Source organism: Triticum urartu, chromosome 2A, assembly GCF_056163025.1.
Source record: "Triticum urartu cultivar PI428250 chromosome 2A, HENAU_Tu73, whole genome shotgun sequence".
NCBI lineage: Eukaryota > Viridiplantae > Streptophyta > Magnoliopsida > Poales > Poaceae > Triticum > Triticum urartu.
The window spans coordinates 696,143,880-696,164,027 of record NC_141874.1 but is presented as its reverse complement, the minus strand read 5'-3'; the positions used below and the strand labels follow the sequence as shown (position 1 = coordinate 696,164,027).

Sequence of the window (20,148 nt, the reverse complement as noted above, 5' to 3'; positions counted from 1 at the left end):
AGCTTAGTGGCCATGTGCGAATTTGCTGCTATTTGACGCGTGCAATAAATAGAGTTTGCTATTTACATGGGCACGAAAATAAACAGGCTAGCTTTGCTGGGCCACACTACTGGCGGCCCATGTATGAAATTCGGGCGTTTTTCCTTTTCTGATAGAGAACGAACAAAAAATTAGTACCACCTCGAATAGAAAAAAACTTTTCGATGGTGAACGGATGAAAAAATTGGAGAAACGCACCTTGCTTTATTAGTAGGTATAGATCTATATATATTTTTAGTACTCACAACTTTTTGAAATTTGAATTTTTTGGAAATCCCGGATAAATTTAAAGAAGGAAAAACAGAAGAAATAAATGAGAAAGAAAAAGGCAAAAAAAAGAAGAGGGGCTTCACGACCGGTCCATCACGGCCTGCTATATATAGCAGAAAAGGGGATAAAAAGGGATTCAGCAGGAATAAAAAGGGCCAATCCGATGACCGATGGCTTCATGCTTCTAATATATGGTGTGTCAGGATCTATAAGAACCCAATCCAGCGGCGTTTTTGAAAAAATCAAATTGTTTTCTTTACTTTTTACTTACGGGTGGCATAGTGGGTAATTTATGGCAATCTTATGACGGACGACCAGAAGCAATAACCCCTTTATTATTAGGTAGAGAGGTAGAGATACCGTATGTGGAAATGCTCACTGTTATTCCATTTTCGGTCATCTCATGAAATATTTTCCTTGCAGCAACAATTCTCCCAGAATGAAATAACCCATCCAGTATGGTCTCATATGTAACAGTACCGGGCTTAATTCTTTTACTTGCCATTTGTCTAAACAGAGTCAAACCACATCGGTCCTTTTTTCTAGAATAGCCACTAATAAGAGTATTATATGTAACCACATTAGGCTCGCCAACTGATATCATGGAATCAAGCACTCTGAGTGCTTCACCCATCTTGCGGACTAAGCAATATCCGTTAATTAATGAACCGAGTGTAATGACATCTGGCCTCTCACCCATGTCTATAACCAAGTCAAAGATAGCATGTGCATCCATAACCTTCCATCTTTGCATAAACTATTTATTATTGAGCTGAAGAAGACAATGCTAGGACGAGGCATACCTTTGTTCATCATTTCAGAAACTAGCTCCTTGTCTTTAACCAGATCACCATTTAAACATAAACCCCTAATTAGGGAGTGATAAACAGCTGTGCTGGATTGAACTCCCGTGGCAATCATCTGACTAAACTTGCCCATGGCATTGGTCAATCTAGCCATTCTAGAAAGTGCGGCTATTATAGTGGAATAGGTGACTACATCGGGACTTATTCCTTTTCCCCACATTTCTGTAAATATGAGCATAGCTTCATCCATCATCCCATGTTTAGCATATGCATCAATTAATATGTTGAAAACATAGCAGTCGGCTACAATACCGCTGCTTTCCATTGAATTACAGAGATCAATCATATCAGCAAAGCATCCTTCAGTAGCATACCCATGAAGCAAAATGTGGTATGAGACGATATCCAGTTTTGTTGAAAGATCGTGGATGTCGCCTAGAGGGGGGGTGAATAGGCGCTTTTAAAATAATTACGATTTAGGCTTGAACAAATGCGGAATAAACCTAGCGGTTAATTTGCTAAGCACAAAACCTAAAACAACTAGGCTCACCTATGTGCACCAACAACTTATGCTAAGAAAGATAAGTAACTATGTGATAGCAAGATATATGACACGAAACAATATGGCTATCATAAAGTAAAGTGCATAAGTAAAGGGCTCGGTAAGAGATAACCGAGGCACAAGGAGACGACGATGTATCCCGAAGTTCACACCCTTGCGGATGCTAATCTCCGTTTGGAGCGGTGTGGAGGCACAATGCTCCCCAAGAAGCCACTAGGGCCACCGTAATCTCCTCACGCTCTCGCACAATGCAAGATGCCGTGATTCCACTAAGGGACCCTTGAGGGCGGTCACCGAACCCGTACACTTTGGCAACCCTTGGGGGCGGTCACCGAACCCGTCAAATTGCTCGGGGCGATCTCCACAACCTAATTGGAGACCCCGACGCTTGCCCGGAGCTTTGCACCACAATGATTGAGCTCCGAACACTAACAACCGTCTAGGGCGCCCAAGCACCCAAGAGGAACAAGCTCAAGGGTACCAAGCACCCAAGAGTAATAAGCTTCTCAACTTGCAACTTCCACGTATCACGTGGAGAACTCAAACCGATGCACCAAATGCAATGGCAAGGGCACACGGAGTGCCCAAGTCCTTCTCTCTCAAATCCCACCGAAGCAACTAATGCCAGGGAGGAAAATGAGAGGAAGAACAAGAAAGAGAACACCAAGAACTCCAAGATCTAGATCCAAGGGGTTCCCCTCACATAGAGGAGAAAGTGATTGGTGGAAATGTGGATCTAGATCTCCTCTCTCTTTTCCCTCAAAAACTAGCAAGAAGCCATGGAGGGATTGAGAATTAGCAAGCTCGACAATGGGGGAAGAAGACGAGCTCCAAGGATAAGGTTCAATGGGGAAGAAGACCCCCTTTTATAGGAGGGGGAAAATCCAACCGTTATGTGCTCAGCCCGCACACGAGCGGTACTACCGCTCAGGCGGAAGAAATAGGGAACATAAGCAACAAAACATGAACCTTGGGACGGTAGTATCGTAGGAGACAGCGGTACTACCGTTGGGTTAGGCGGTACTACCGCACCCTTCGGCGGTACTGCCGCGCAGAACGAAGGGTAAAGGGAAAGAGGGAATCGGGGGGTACTACCGTGGAGGAAGGGCGGTACTGCCGCTAAGGAGCGGTACTGCCGCACTACTGCCGCGGCGAGGTACCGCACAATTCGACACAGAAAAAGACCCCTCGAATCGACGCGGTAGGGACCTGGTAAGCCAACGGTAGTACTGCTGCGGAGTCACCGCCGGTACTACCGCTGCGGAGCGGTACTGCCGCTTGTGACTCCTCAGCGGTACTACCGCTGGGTACCACGGTACTACCGCTGGGACCCTGACAAAAACCACACTCAAGAAAACCAGAACTGCCATAACTTCTGCATATGAGCTCCGAATTGAGCAAACTCAAGCTTGTTGGAAACAAGACGACGAGTAGCATCAAAACAGCGACTGGTTATAGTAAGAAGAGGCAGGGGAGGTATGCCTAACAAAAAGAGGAGAGAAACCTCCAACCGAGAAGAACCGGCAAAAACCTCCAACATCGAAAACATCATAGAAGATGCGAGCGAACTCCGTTTTCGATGAACTCGAGCTTGTCACCAAGATGACCATAAGCTCCAAAACTCACAAAGAGAAGAACCAAACAAGAACCAATAAAGATGATGCAAGGATGCAATGGTTTGAGCTCTCTATGAACGATACGATCAAGCTACTCATTGAGATCCCCCCTTGATAGTACGGCAATCGATCCTATAACCCGGTCTCCCAACTACCATCATGAGACCGGTAAAATAGAAAACCTACCAAGGGCAAACCTTTGCCTTGCACATGGTCCACTTGAGCTAGATGATGACGATCTTGACTCCCTCAAGTTGGACCACCTTTCTTGATTGTGTTGGCTCGATGAAGACTAGTTGATTGCTCCCCCATACTCCACTATGGGTGAGCCTTTCTTCCGCACATCTTCACAAGTCCATTGTCACCACAATGGACGGCAAGCTTCAAGCATTTGATCTCTTCGTGATGCTCCACTTGAACTTGCACACCGCAACCTTTCTTGATTGTGTTGAGTCGATGAAGACCAGTTGATTGCTCCCCCATACTCTACTATGGGTGAGCTACTCTTCCACAACCTAACCCCACAAAGAACCCTCACGAAGACCATGGGTTAGTACACAAAGCGTAATTGACAATGCTTACCATACCATGGGATCACTTGATCCCTCTCGGTACATCTTCTACGCTTTGTGGGTTGATCAACTTGATTCACTCTTTAACTTAGTCTTGATCAACCTCTCACAAGACCAATCTTTAGGTAATTCCTTGAATAGCACCTTGGTCGACACAAACTCTCCTTGAAACCAACGCATGTACTCCAAGAAAAGCCTATGGACAAAACCTTCAAATATAACTCAAGGCAACCATTAGTCCATAGAGATTGTCATCAATTATCAAAACCAAACATGGGGGCACCGCATGTTCTTTCAGTGGCCCTTGGCAGTCATGGATTCAAAAAATTCTGCAGCTTCTTTGCTTCTTCCAAGCTTGCAAAGGGAGGCCAGGAACGAGTTGCAAGTAACAATATCTGGTATAAGACCCCGGCCTGTCATTTCTCTTAACAATTTAGTGGCCTCTTTCAACCGCCCAGATGTGGAATATCCATTGATCATGCAAGTATATGTCATTGTATCGGGCTGAGCACCATTAGCAACCATCTGCCAAAGGACTAGCTCTGCCTTCTCCATTGCTCTGGCCTTGCACAAAGCGTCAATAATCGAGATATATGTCACCACACTGGGCGCAACACCTTGCTGCACCATTTCATGGAATAGATTGCATGCCTTGCCTGTTTCGCCCTCCTTAAAGAGGCCATGGATGACCGTGTTATATACCACCACATCAGGGAAGCAGCCACCTCCTTCTTTCGCGATCATCTGGAGCAGTTCGAGCGCTCGTTGGCTCATGCTATAGTCACAGAAGCTCTTCAGAACAATGTTGTATGAGAAGGCATCAGGCACGCAGCCGAGCTCAGACATCCTATGAAGCAGCACATTCACAGCCTCGTCCGTCCTTTTCGCATAGCAGAGGCACTTGAGGAAGGTGTTGGCGATGATCTGGTTTGTCTTCAGGCCTTTCCCGAGGAAGAGGCTGAATAAGGTAAGCACTAGCTTCGGGTGACGCACACGGCAGCAGCAGTCCATGAGGATGTTGTAGGTGCAAAATGTGAGCTCCGCCACCTACGGGCCGGCTTCCTCTCTGCATACACGGTTGAAGAGAGACAATGCCAGGGCGGGGCCATCCCTGATGCAAGCGCACGGGCGAGGGTGGCAAGAAAGTCATTCAGGGGGCGGTGGTGGATCAAGGTGGCCTTCCGTAGCAATTAGTCGAGCAAGTTGTGTGCGTCTTCGGGCCTGAGCATCCCGGCGCGTACGCGCTTCGTGGCCGCGGCAAAGGCAGCATGTGGGGACCAGGAGCGTGAAGGCAATGACTAGGGGGTGGAGGTGGAGAAGGAGTTTCGGCGGAGGAGGTAGAGGTGGGTGCTACCTCTTGAGCATTGCGTTGGTTTTCCCTTAAAGAGGAAAGGGTGGTGCAGTAAAGCAGCGTAAGTATTTCCCTCAGTTTTTGAGAACCAAGGTATCAATCCAGTAGGAGACCACGCGCGAGTCATCTCGTACCTACACAAACAAATAAGAACCTCGCAACCAACGCGATAAAGGGGTTGTCAATCCCTTCACGGCCACTTGCAAGAGTGAGATCTGATAGAGATGATAATAATAAGATAAGTATTTTTGGTATTTTTATGATATAGATTGAAAGTAAAGATAGCAAAATAAAATAGATTGGAAACTTGTATGATGGAAAATAGACCCGGGGGTCATAGGTTTCACTAGTGGCTTCTCTCAAGATAGCATAAGTATTATGGTGGGTGAACAAATTACTGTCGAGCAATTGATAGAAAAGCGAACAATTATGAGAATGTCTAGATATGATCATGTATATAGGCATCACGTCCGTGAAAAGTAGACCGACTCCTGCCTGCATCTACTACTATTACTCCACACATCGACCGCTATCCAGCATGCATCTAGAGTATTAAGTTCATAAGAACAGAGTAACGCCTTAAGCAAGATGACATGATGTAGAGGGATAAACTCATGCAATATGATATAAACCCCATCTTTTTATCCTCGATGGCAACAATACAATACGTGTCGTTTCCCTTTTTGTCACTAGGACCGAGCACCGCAAGATTGAACCCAAAGCTAAGCACTTCTCCCATTGCAAGAAAGATCAATCTAGTAGGCCAAACCAAACTGATGATTCGAAGAGACTTGCAAAGATAAACCAATCATACATAAAAGAATTCAGAGAATATTTAAATATTGTTCATAGATAAACTTGATCATAAACCACAATTCATCGATAAACACACCGCAAAAGAAGATTTCATCGAATAAATCTCCAAGAGAATCGAGGAGAACTTTGTATTGAGATCCAAAGAGAGAGAAGAAGCCATCTAGCTACTGGCTATGGACCCGAAGGTCTGAGATAAACTACTCACACATCATCGGAGGGGCCATGGAGTTGATGTTAAAGCCCTCCGTGATCAATGCCCCCTCCGGCGGAGCTCCGGAAAAGGCCGCAAGATGGGATCTCTTGGGTACAGAAGGTTGCGGCGGTGGAATTAGGTTTTCGTGGTGCTCCTGGATGTTTGTGGGGTATATGGATATATATAGGAGGAAGAAGTAGGTCGGTGGAGCAACGAGGGGCCCATGAGGGTGGAGGGCGCGCCTAGGGGGGTGGGCGTGCCCCCTGCCTCGTGGCCTCCTCGATTGTTTCTTGACGTCCACCCTAAGTCTCGTGGATCACGTTTGTTCCAAAAATAACGCTCACGAAGGTTTCATTCCGTTTGGACTCCGTTTGATATTCCTTTTCGGCGAAACTCTAAAATAGGCAGAAAAACAGCAATTTGGGCTGGGCCTCCGGTTAATAGGTTAGTCCCAAAAATAATATAAAAGTGTGAAAATAAGCTTATTAACATCCAAAATAGATAATATAATAGCATGAAACAATCAAAAATTATAGATACGTTGGAGACGTATCAAGCATCTCCAAGCTTAATTCCTGCTCGTCCTCGAGTAGGTAAATGATGAAAACAGAATTTTTGATGTGCAATGCTTCCTAACATATTTCTCAATGTAATTTTTCTTTATTGTGGCATGAATGTTCAGATCCGAAAGATTCAAGATAAAAGTTTAATATTGACATAGAAATAATAATACTTCAAGCATACTAACTAAGCAATCATGTCTTCTCAAAATAACATGGCCAAAGAAAGTTATCCCTATAAAATCATATAGTCTGGCTATGCTCTATCTTCATCACACAAAATATTAAATCATGCACAACCCCAATGACAAGCCAAGCAATTATTTCATACTTTTGATATTCTCAAACTTTTTGATCCAAAATAGATAATATAATAGCATGAAACAATCAAAAATTATAGATACGTTGGAGACGTATCAAGCATCTCCAAGCTTAATTCCTGCTCGTCCTCGAGTAGGTAAATGATAAAAACAGAATTTTTGATGTGCAATGCTTCCTAACATATTTCTCAATGTAATTTTTCTTTATTGTGGCATGATTGTTCAGATCCGAAAGATTCAAGATAAAAGTTTAATATTGACATAGAAATAATAATACTTCAAGCATACTAACTAAGCAATCATGTCTTCTCAAAATAACATGGCCAAAGAAAGTTATCCCTATAAAATCATATAGTCTGGCTATGCTTTATCTTCATCACACAAAATATTAAATCATGCACAACCCCAATGACAAGCCAAGCAATTATTTCATACTTTTGATATTCTCAAACTTTTTCAATCTTCACGCAATATATGAGCGTGAGCCATGGATATAGCACTATGGTGGAATAGAATGGTGGTTGTGGAGAAGACAAAAAAGGAGAAGATAGTCTCACATCAACTAGGCGTATCAAAGGGCTATGGAGATGCCCATTAATAGATATCAATGTGAGTGAGTAGGGATTTCCATGCAACGGATGCACTAGAGCTATAAGTGTATGAAAGCTCAACAAAAGAAACTAAGTGGGTGTGCATACAACTTGCTTGCTCACGAAGACCTAGGGCAATTTGAGGAAGCCCATCATTGGAATATACAAGCCAAGTTCTATAATGTAAAATTCCTACTAGTTTATGAAAGTGACAACATAAGAGACTCTCTATCATGACGATCATGGTGCTACTTTGAAGCACAAGTGTGGAAAAATGATAGTAACATTGTCCCTTCTCTCTTTTTCTCTCATTTCATTTTTTCTTTTTTTATTTGGGCCTTCTTCTTTTTTTTGGCCTCTTTTTTTCGTCCGGAGTCTCATCCCGACTTGTGGGGGAATCATAGTCTCCATCATCCTTTCCTCGCTGGGACAATGCTCTAATAATGCTAATCATCACACTTGTTTTTACTTACAACTCAAGAATTACAACTCAATACTTAGAACAGAATATGACTCTATGTGAATGCCTCCGGCGGTGTACCGGGATATGCAATGAATCGAGAGTGACATGTATGAGAAAATAATGAATGGTGGCTTTGCCATAAATACGATGTCAACTACATGATCATGCAAAGCAATATGACAATGATGAAGCGTGTCATAGCAAACGGAACGGTGGAAAATTGCATGGCAATATATCTTGGAATGGCTATGAAAATGCCATAATAGGTAGGTATGGTGGCTGTTTTGAGGAAGGTAAATGGTGGATTTATGGTACAGGCAAAAGTTGCGTGGTAGTAGAGAGGTTAGCAATGGTGGAAGGGTGAGAGTGCATATAATCCATGGACTCAACATTAGTCATAAAGAACTCACATACTTATTGCAAAAATCTATTAGTTATCGAAACAAAGTACTATGCACATGCTCCTAGGGGGATAGATTGGTAAGAAAAGACCATCGCTCGTCCCCGGCCGCCACTCATAAGGAAGGCAATCAATAAACAAATCATGCTCCGACTTCATCACATAACGGTTCATCATACGTGCATGCTACAAGAATCACAAACTTCAGCACAAGTATTTCTCAAATTCACAACTACTCAACTAGCATGACTCTAATATCACCATCTCCATATCTCAAAACAATCAAGTATCAAACTTCTCTTAGTATTCAATGCACTTATATGAAAGTTTTTATTATGCCTAAAAGCAAATTGCCATGTTGTTCTAAAGGACTCTCAAAATAATATAAGTGAAGCATGAGAGATCAATTATTTCTATAAAATAAAACTACCACCGTGCTCTAAAAGATATAAGTGAAGCACTAGAGCAAAAACTATATAGCTCAAAAGATATAAGTGAAGCACATAGAGTATTCTAATAAATTCCAATTCATTGTTGGGGAACGTAGTAATTTCAAAATTTTCCCTACGCACACACAGGATCATGGTGATGCATAGCAATGAGAGGGGAGAGTGTGTCCATGTACCCTCGTAGACCGAATGCGGAAGCGTTATGACAACGCGGTTGATGTAGTCGTACGTCTTCACGATCGACCGATCCTCAGTACCGAATGAACGGCACCTCCGCGTTCAGCACACGTTCAGCTCGGTGACGTCCTGCGAACTCACGATCCAGTAGATCTCGGGGAAGAGTTTCTTCAGCACGACGGCGTGGTGACGATGTTGATGAAGCTACCGCAGCAGGGCTTCGCCTAAACACCGCTACAGTATGACCAAGGTGGATTATGGTGGAGGGGGCACCGCACACGGCTGGGAGAGATCTTTGTGATCAACTTGTGTGTCTAGAGGTGCCCCCCGCCCCTGTATATAAAGGAGCAAGGGGGAGGCCGGCCGGCCCTTGTTGGTGCGCCAGGAGGAGGAATCCTCCTTCTAGTAGGAGTAGGATTCCTCCCTTTCCTACTCCTACTAGGAGGGGAAAGGAAGGGGAAGAAAGAGAAGGAAAGGGGGCGCCCCCCCCCTCTCCTAGTCCAATTCGGATCAAAGAGAGGGGCGCACTTCCTGCCCTAGGCCGGCCCCTCTCTCTTTCCCTTATGGCCCAACAAGGCCCATTAGCCCCCGGGGGGTTCCGGTAACCCCTCCGGTACTCCGGTAAAATCTCAATTTTACCCGGAACTCTTCCGATGTCCAAATGTAGGCTTCCAATATATCAATTTTTATGTCTCGACCATTTCGAGACTCCTCTTCATGTCCATGATCATATCTGGGACTCCGAACTACCTTTGGTACATCGAAACATATAAACTCATAAAACTGATCGTCACAGAACTTTAAGCGTGCGGACCCTACGGGTTCGAGAAGTATGTAGACATGACCGAGACATGTCTCCGGTCAATAACCAATAGCGGAACATGGATGCTCATATTGGCGCCTACATATTCTACGAAGATCTTTATCGTTCAAACCGCATAACAACATACGTTGTTCCCTTTGTCATCGGTATGTTACTTGCCCGAGATTCGATCGTCGGTATCTTAATACCTAGTTCAATATCATTACCGGCAAGTCTCTTTACTCGTTCTGTAATACATCATCCCGCAACTAACTCATTAGTTACAATGCTTGCGAGGCTTATAGTGATGTGCATTACCGAGAGGGCCCAGAGATACCTCTTCGACAATTGGAGTGACAAATCCTAATCTCGAAATACGCCAACTCAACAAGTACCTTCGGAGACACCTATAGATCACCTTTATAATCATCCAGTTACATTGTGACATTTGGTAACACACAGTGTTCCTCCGCTAAACGGGAGTTGCATAATCTCATAGTCATAGGAACATGTATAAGTCATGAAGAAAGCAATAGCAACATACTAAACGATCAAGTGCTAAGCTAACGGAATGGGTCAAGTCAATCACATCATTCTCCTAATGATGTGATCTCGTTAATCAAATGAAAACTCATGTCTATGGCTAGGAAACTTAACCATCTTTGATTCAACGAGCTAGTCAAGTAGAGGCATAGTAGTGACACTCTGTTTGTCTATGCATTCACACATGTATCAAGTTTCCGGATAATACAATTCTAGCATGAATAATAAACATTTATCATGAAATAAGGAAATAAATAATAACTTTATTATTGCCTCTAGGGCATATTTCCTCCAGTCTCCCACTTGCACTAGAGTCAATAATCTAGATTACACAGTAATGATTCTAATACCCGAGGAGCCTTGCTGTTGATCATGTTTTGCTCGTGGAAGAGGCTTAGTCAACGGGTCTGCAACATTTAGATCCGTATGTATCTTGCAAAAAATATATGTCTCCCACCTGGACTTGATCCCGGATGGAGTTGAAGTGTCTCTTGATGTGCTTGGTTCTCTTATGAAATCTGGATTCCTTTGCCATGGCAATTGCACCGGTATTGTCACAAAAGATTTTCATTGGACCTGATGCACTTGGTATGACACCTAGATCGGATATGAACTCCTTCATCCAGACTCCTTCATTCGCTGCTTCCGAAGCATCAATGTACTCCGCTTCACATGTAGATCCCGCCACGACACTGTTGGGGAATGTAGTAATTTCAAAATTTCTCCTACACACGCACATGATCATCGTGATGCATAGCAATGAGAGGGGAGAGTGTCGTCCACGTACCCTCGTAGACCATTAAGCGGAAACGTTATGACAACGCGGTTGATGTAGTCGTACGTCTTCACAATCGACAGATCCTCAGTACCGAACGTACAACACCTCCGAGTTCAGCACACGTTCAGCTCGGTGACGTCCCGTGAACTCACGATCCAGTAGAGCTTGGGGAAGAGTTTCGTCAGCACGACGGCGTGGTGATGATGTTGATGAAGCTACCGTAGCAGGCCTTCGCCTAAACACCGCTACAGTATGATCGAGGTGGATTATGATGGAGGGGTGCACCGCACACGGCTGGGAGAGATCTTTGCGATCAACTTGTGTCTTGGGGTACCCCTGCCCCCGTATATAAAGGAGCAAGGGAGGAGGAGGCCGGCCCTAGGAGGGGCGCGCCAAGGGAGTAGGATTCCTACTCCTAGTAGGAGTAGGTTTCCTCCTTTCCTAGTCCAACTAGGAGAAGGGGGGAAGGAGGGGAGTGGAGAAGGAAGGGAGAGGGGGGCCGCACCCCAAACCCCTTGTCCAATTCAGACTGGGCTTGGGAGGGGCGCGTGCCACCTCCTGGCTGTTGCCTCTCCTTCCCACTAAGGCCCATTAAGGCCCAATACTACTTCCCCGTATTCCCGTAACTCCTCGGTACTCCGAAAAATACCTGAATCACTCGAAACCTTTTCGATGTCCGAATATAGTCGCCCAATATATCAATCTTTACATCTCAACCATTTCGAGACTCCTCGTCATGTCCCCGATCTCATCCGGGACTCCGAACTACCTTCGGTACATCAAATCACATAACTCATAATACAAATCGTCACCGAAACTTTAAGCGTGCGGACCCTACGGGTTCGAGAACTATGTAGACATGACCGAGACACGTCTCCAGCCAATAACCAATAGCAAAACCTGGATGCTCATATTGGCTCCCACATATTCTACGAAGATCTTTATCGGTCAAACCGCATAACAACATACGTTGTTCCCTTTGTCAACAGTATGTTACTTTCCCGAGATTCGATCGTCGATATCTCAATACCTAGTTCAATCTTGTTACCGGCAAGTCTCTTTACTCGTTCTGTAATACATCATCCCGTAACTAACTCATTAGTTACAATGCTTGCAAGGCTTATAGTGATGTGCATTATCGAGTGGGCCCAGAGATACCTCTTCGACAATCGGAGTGACAAATCCTAATCTCGAAATATGCCAACCCAACAAGTACCTTTGGAGACACCTGTAGATCACCTTTATAATCACCCAGTTACATTGTGATGTTTGGTAGCACACAAAGTGTTCCTGCGGTAAACGGGAGTTGCATAATCTCATAGTCATAGGAACATGTATAAGTCATGAAGAAAGCAATAGCAACATACTAAATGATCAAGTGCTAAGCTAACGGAATGGGTTAAGTCAATTACATCATTCTCCTAATGATGTTATCCCATTAATCAAATGACAACTCATGTCCCTGTCTAGGAAACTCAACCATCTTTGATTAACGAGCTAGTCAAGTAGAGGCGTACTAGTGACACTCTGTTTGTCTATGTATTCACACATGTATTATGTTTCCGGTTAATACAATTCTAGCATGAATAATAAACATTTATCATGAAATAAGGAAATAAATAATAACTTTATTATTGCCTCTAGGGCATATTTCCTTCAGTATCCCACTTGCACTAGAGTCAATAATCTAGTTCACATCGCCATGTGATTTAACACCAATAGTTCACATCACCATGTGATTAACACCCATAGTTCACATCGTCATGTGACCAACACCCAAAGGGTTTACTAGAGTCAATAATCTAGTTCACATCGCTATGTGATTAACACCCAAAGAGTACTAAGGTGTGATCATGTTTTGCTTGTGAGAGAAATTTAGTCTACGGGTCTGCCACATTTAGATCCGTGTGTATTTTGCAAATTTCTATGTCAACAATGCTCTGCACGGAGCTACTTTAGCTAATTGCTCCCACTTTCAATATGTATCTAGATCAAGACTTAGAGTCATCCAGATCAGTGTCAAAGCTTGAATCGATGTAACTCGTTATGACGAACCTTTTTTCACCTCCATAATCGAGAAATATATCCTTATTCCACTAAGGATAATTTTGACCGCTGTCCAGTGATCTACTCCTAGATCACTATTGTAATCCCTTGCCAAAAATAGTGTAGGGTATACAATAGATCTGGTACACAGCATGGCATATGTCAGTGTCAAAACCGGCGCATCTCGGGTAGGGCGTCCCGAACGGTGCGTCTAAGGCGGATGGTAACAGGAGGCAGGGGACACGATGTTTACCCAGGTTCGAGCCCTCTTGATGGAGGTAATACCCTACGTCCTGCTTGATTGTTCTTGATGATATGAGTATTACAAGAGTTGATCTGCCACGAGATCAAAGAGGCTAAACCCTATAAGCTAGCCTATGGTATGATTGTATGTTGTCCTATGGACTAAAACCCTCCGGTTTATATAGACACCGAAGGAGGCTAGGGTTACACAAGGTCGGTTACAAAGGAGGAGATATACATATCCGTATTGCCTAGCTTGCCTTCCACGCCAAGTAGAGTCCCATCCGGACACGAGACGAAGTCTTCAATCTTGTATCTTCATAGTTCAACAGTCTGGCCAAAGGATATAGTTCGGCTGTCCGGAGACCTCCTAATCTAGGACTCCCTCAGTAGCCCCTGAACCAGGCTTCAATGACGATGAGTCCGGCGCGCAGTGTTGTCTTTGGCATTGCAAGGCGGGTTCCTCCTCCGAATACACCATGGAAGAGTTTGAATACAAGGACAGTGTTCGACCCCTGCAAAATAAGTTCCACATACCACCATAGAGAGAGAGTAATATTTCCACAAATCTAATCTACTGACACGTTTTGACAGCATGACATCACGCCATGGCCCGGTCATTATTCGAACCGTTTTTTCTCAACCAGCTCCGAACATAGCGCGAGGCGGTTTTCTTGACATGTCTTGTCAAAGTAGAGATCGTGCCCCCCTTATCACGGGATTCTCATCAATACAAACGTGGGTAACCCAACCGTGCCTGTTGGTATGACTCCTAGATCTTAGGCAAGTCCCAAACGGCCACGAGGAGGACGCCTGATATTCACCCTCTTTATAAAGGGAACAAGGCTCTTTCTTTTTTCCCTCCCGTGCTCAATTGAATCCTTCCTCCGCCTCGAGTTCTAACACCCAAAGCTCAGGTCAGGTGCTTCGGACCTTATGTCCGAATCCAACCTTCAAGGTCGGTGGATGCCTTCCTCCATCACAAAGGAGGACATCAAGAAGTTGAGAGAGGCCAGATATCTGACCGCCAAAATTTCGCATAGGCTGCCCGCCCGAGGGCAGGTCGTCCCTACTCCCGAACCCAACGAGAGCGTTGTGTTCATCTCCCAGTTCCTCCGAGGACTAGGCCTCACTCTGGATCCCTTTGTTAGGGGTCTTATGTTCTATTATGGGCTGGATTTTCACGATCTGGCCCCAGATTCCCTTCTTCACATCTCGTCATTTATTGTTGTATGTGAGGCCTTCCTCCGCATTACCCCTCACTTCGACCTGTGGCTCAAGACCTTCGATGTGAAGCCGAAGATGATCGAGGGGCAGCATGCAGCGTGCGGAGGTGCTTTAATAAGCAAAATCGCTGACGCTCCATGGCCAGAGGGTTCCTTCCCAGAGGTGTCCGGATTGTGGCAGCGGGGGTAGTTTTACGTCACAACTCCCCAAAGTGCCAAGTGGGTAGCTGCCCCCACCTTTCGCTTGGGCCCCCCACCGCAACTGATGCCATGGATCAGCAGGGGGCTGAGCTGGGGTCCAGCAAAGGACGTGCCAATACTGCGGAGCCGCATCCGAGATCTCTTTGAGAGAGATTTCAGTCTGGTTATGGTAATGCAAGTTATGCTAGTTCATCGAATCCAGCCTTGCAAACGCCGGCCCCTCTGCATGTGGGAATTCAACCCGGAAGGACCGCGAGCTATTCAACATTTCCTCTGCATAACGCTCGAAGAGATGTACAAATCGTTCTTCGGACCCCAAATAGAGTGTCCGAACACCACCGAGGACGTGGGTCTGAGCTGCAACCACCCCACTGCCCAAGTAAGTAATCCCATGTCGAACCTACTGTCCTTTTATTTATCATGGCATCATTCTAAAGAGCAGCTTTTTGACCAGGATTGGATAACAAAGGCGATGATGATCAGGTGTTTGGCCCCCCTTTGTGAGGGCTTGGACAATCTGGTACTGGACAAGATGCTCGAGCCGACGCCTTATCCAGTGCCTTCAAAGGAAGATGATGGGGGGGGGGGGAATAAAGAGGGCGAAAGCGGGCCTCACTCGCTACTTATTCCAGCCGGGGGAATGAGCACCTTCGCAGGACAATCAAAGGGAAGAATCTGACATTCTCTCTCCCCGGGGAAGGAAGAGGACTACCTCTGAAGATCCGGAAACTAAGGTTTCCAAACGGGAGAATAAATCTTCATCAGAGGGTCCTGCCTCGGAGGGTATTCTTGCTGCACAATGTCCGCGCGGGGATCATCCCTCTACCGAGATGTAAGTAATCGAAAAGTACTTAATAGTGGAAACATCCTACCTTGCTTCCGAAGACAATAACCGATGCTTATAAATTGTAGTCCGGATCGTAGCCCTTCTCGACAGAGTTCATCTTCGGGGGATCTTCTTCCGGAGATGGAGAGCGAAACGCCTCCCCCGGACACCCCGCCTCATGAAGTGGGCGACCTTGAAGTGTCGTCGCGAAGGGTATCTCCGGATCCACTAAGGCCAGAGGATAACCCTTTGGCTACCCGGAATCCCCAGTATCCAGCTCCTAAGGAGAGCGACAGCAAGGGTCCGTACAGTGTGTGGTCGGACGCGCTGAAGGATCTTCTGGGGCAAGCGACCGTCTCGGAAGCGCATCGTACGCTAATGGGTACGGTAATTGAAAGGATTTCATCCGCTAAAAGCGGTTTGCATGAAGCCTTTATGAGTCTGCTGAAAGGCTTCGGGGTACGTGAAATAATGTATGTTTTTAACAGTACCGCACACGTTAGGTATGCCCTATGCAGATAGTAGCCCCTGAGACTCTGGTTGTCGTCAAAAACGGCGGCAAACAGAGGATCATAGTCCCAGGTAATAACCAGACCACCATTATGTGCAGGTGGCTGAAGCTCCGGTGGCTAGCCGGACTGATGGGTTTGCCGAGCTAAAGCGGCAACTTGATGCGGCAGATGCCGACATCGTGCTTGTCAACAAGCGGCTTGCCGAGGCACATGGTGAGTGATTTCTCAGGCAAATGATGTTGTGACTGCAGATGGAGCTGCCACCGTGGAGACCCTTCGGGCGGAGCTTGCCCGAGCCAAGGAGCAAGCAAGGAGTAGGAATGCGGCCGCTCTAAAGGCGGCCGAAGAGTTAAGAGCCGAACAGGCCGCGCATTGCGAGAGCAAGGAAAAAATAGCCAAGATGGCTATAGAGTTAAAAGATGCCACTGACCGTTACCAGCTTCTTGAAGAAGAAAACCGGGCGAAGGCGACGGACCTGGAGAAGGCCCTGGTGGCTGCCAAGGAAGCCCGCTCCAAAATTAGAGCGACGAAGGAGGAGCTGAATCAAGTTGCAGATATCGTGTCTGGGAAGCCCTTCTTGTTGCGGACTAAGTTCGGAGATCCGAAGTATGCTCCTCTGGACCGGCTATGGAGTTCTGCGGACGCCTACATGGATTTGGCTGCAAGTGCTGCTGATGCGGCCGAGTACTTCAAGGATCAGAAAGGTCCCGAAGTGGAAAAAGCTGTTTTGGTCACAGTTTCACGCTCCAATCCGTCCGCTGCTGTTGAATGAGCGATTGGCCGAGAGGGCCGAGCTCCATAGGTTGTCCGGACTTGCCATGAGGTCCGTTGTGGATCACCTGTGGCCGGGAGGGCCAAGGCCGAATAGCTACTTTAGTTTAGTGCAACAATTCCTTGGTGTTGTGCCACACATCGATGCTGTAAAGAGATCGGCGTGCATAGAGGGTGCGCAGATGGCCCTTGCCCGTGTCAAGACATACTGGGCGGAGATGGAGGCCACCACTGTTGCGACACAGGGTTCGACCGTAGGCCGAGTGGCTGCCGAGCACTACTTTGAAAAAGCTCTTGAAGGCGCTCGTTCGATAGAGGCTCAGTGCTCGAAGAATATTATGTTCTAGTGACATGTATTCCCATTGTAAAAACAATGTTTTACTAAATTATCAAGGCTGTATTTATACTTTTGCCCGAAAGTACTATGATGCCTGCTGTGCGGCCGTTTATGTATATATGTATATAACCTGAAAGTTTGCAGTCGTCGGCTTTCGCCCCCACGCATATAATGCGGGGTGTTTGCAGAAAATGCGTATCCACACTTGATCCAACGTCGTGGTCCGTTAAGGAGGTGATAGCACAGCGAACGAGGCAATCGGACTATATTGCTTTAACACTTTCACTTAGCCATAGGAGTTTGATGGTGGGGCTACTATATAGCCCCTGGTACTTCTGCGCTCGTCTGAATATGAGGCGTGTATGTACATGATCGGGAAACAGTCCTTCGTTAATGCGGAGGAATCCCGAAGATTCCGATGAGTCATCGAGTGGTTGACCAGTCTCTCGCTATATCATGACAGTCAATTTTTGGCTTTCTCTACTGAGGTGCTCATTCGGATGAACCAGGGCACAATCACAGTAGTTCTCCCAGTGCTACCTTAGCCGATATAACGGAACGTAAGGTACCAAAACGTGAGAGCCGGGCAAACCCAACATGTGACCAAAGACATGATTCCGAGCTGATGCATATAGGGCCAAACTTGCGACGCCGAACACTCCCTAAGGTGTTCGGTCTTTATAACATATACCGGGCTAAACAATGCCCTTAATAAGAAACCCCATGTGTCCAGGTACGTGCAAAATCCTGACGTGGCCACATGCCAATAACGTCAGCATACTTCTCGGTTGTGTGGAGTATCCGGAGCATGTGAGCAACAAGAGACAGTAAAAAAGGTTTACGCAGGGTCTTAATCTAAAAGGGAACCTTTGGGTGAGTCCCTGCTGCACGTCTGCGCATGTGTCTCCGTTGTGCCGTGTTCTGTACGGGTGTAGCACGATTGTCATCTGCAAAAGGAAAGAACTTAGGTGAAAGTTGCCGTGCCAAAAAGAAGAATTGGTTATTATCAATGAACTATCAAAATTCAAGAGAAGCCAAGTTGAGCCGGGCTGGCCCTGATTACACGCGGGAAGCCCCTGGTATCGTTTATGAGGGTTTGATATTCAAACCAATCTCATGTATATATGATGGAACACCAGATTCGTTTGACCGTGTCCGTGGTCTTGACGACCTGCCATTTTCCTGGTTGGTGAGGTCGTTAGTTTGTGGCTGCTAGAGCCGCCGCATCCTCTCCTGTACGTGGGAAACGTTCGGTATTTCCGCTAACTGAGATGATGCCACGTGGACTGGGCATCTTAAGCTTGAGAAAAGCATAATGCGGTATTGCGTTAAAACGAGCGAAAGCCGTTCTTTCGAGTAGTGCTTGATAGCCACTTCGGAATGGGGCGATGTGAAAAGTTAACGTTTCGCTTCAAAAGTTATCAGGAGAACCGAATTCCACCTCTAGTAGTAGAGAGCCCGTACAGCGGGACTCTTGGTCCGGTAGTACTCCCTTGAAGGTAGTATTACTGTGGCTTATTTGTGTCGGGTCTATCCCCATTTTGCGGACTGTGTCCTGATATATCAGATTTAGATCACTGCCGTCATCCATGAGGACTCGTGTTAAATGGTACCCATTTATTATTGGGTCTAACACCAAGGCCGTCAGTCCTTTGTGCCGGATATTTGTCTCGTGATCCCTACGATCAAAAGTGATCGGGTAGGCCAACCTAGGGGTGACGGGCTCTATGGCGCGTGTGCCTCGGAGTGCATGCTTGCTTCTCCTCTTTGTCACATGGATCACGTTTACTGTTTTAACCTCTGGTGGTGTAACGCCCTCGATGCGGCTATATCTCCTACGTGTCGAAGCACGACTTAGAGGCATAACCGCATTAAAAGCAATGTCGCAAGTAAGGTAATCTTCACAACAACCCATGTAATATATAAAAGGGGAAAGGATACATAGTTAGCTTACACTCGCCACGTCACACAAATACATGAATAACATTACAATCATCCAATACACTCATGGTCCGACTACGGTACCAAAATATAAGATCAACCCCCACATGGGACACGGACCCCGATCGCCCCAACTGGGCACCACTACTGATCATCTGGGAAAGACACATAGTAACGACGAGAGTCTTCATCGAACTCCCACTTGAGCTCAAGCGCATCATCTGGAACGGTATCATCGGTCCCTGCATCTGGTTTGGAAGTAATCTGTGAGTCACGGGGACTCAGCAATCTTGCACCCTCGCGATCAAGACTATTTAAGCTTATAGGTAAGGCAAGGTAATATGTGGAGCTGCAGCGAGCGACTAGCATATATGGTGGCTATCCTGTTCGCAACAGAGAGCGAGAAGAGAAGGCAAAGCACGAACGAAGAACTATGATCAAGAAGTGATCCTAGAACAACCTACGTCAAGCATTACTCCAACACCGTGTTCACTTCCCGGACTTCGCCGAGAAGAGACCATCACGGTTACACACGCGGTTGATTCATTTTAATTAAGTTAAGTTCCATGTTATCTACAACCGGACATTAACAAATTCCCATCTGCCCATAATCGCGGGCACAACTTTCAAAAGTTCAAATCCCTGCAGGGGAGTCCCAACTTAGCCCATCACAAGCTCTCATGGTCAACGAAGGATATTCCTTCTCCCGAGACATTCCGATCAGACTCGGCATCCCGG

The 20,148-nt window shown here is 45.9% G+C and overlaps 1 pseudogene; it reads right to left on the bottom strand.

Moving 5' to 3' along the window:
* Positions 1-610: 610 nt before the first annotated feature.
* On the bottom strand, positions 611-4,891 carry LOC125537954 (uncharacterized; annotated as a pseudogene).
* Positions 4,892-20,148: the final 15,257 nt, after the last annotated feature.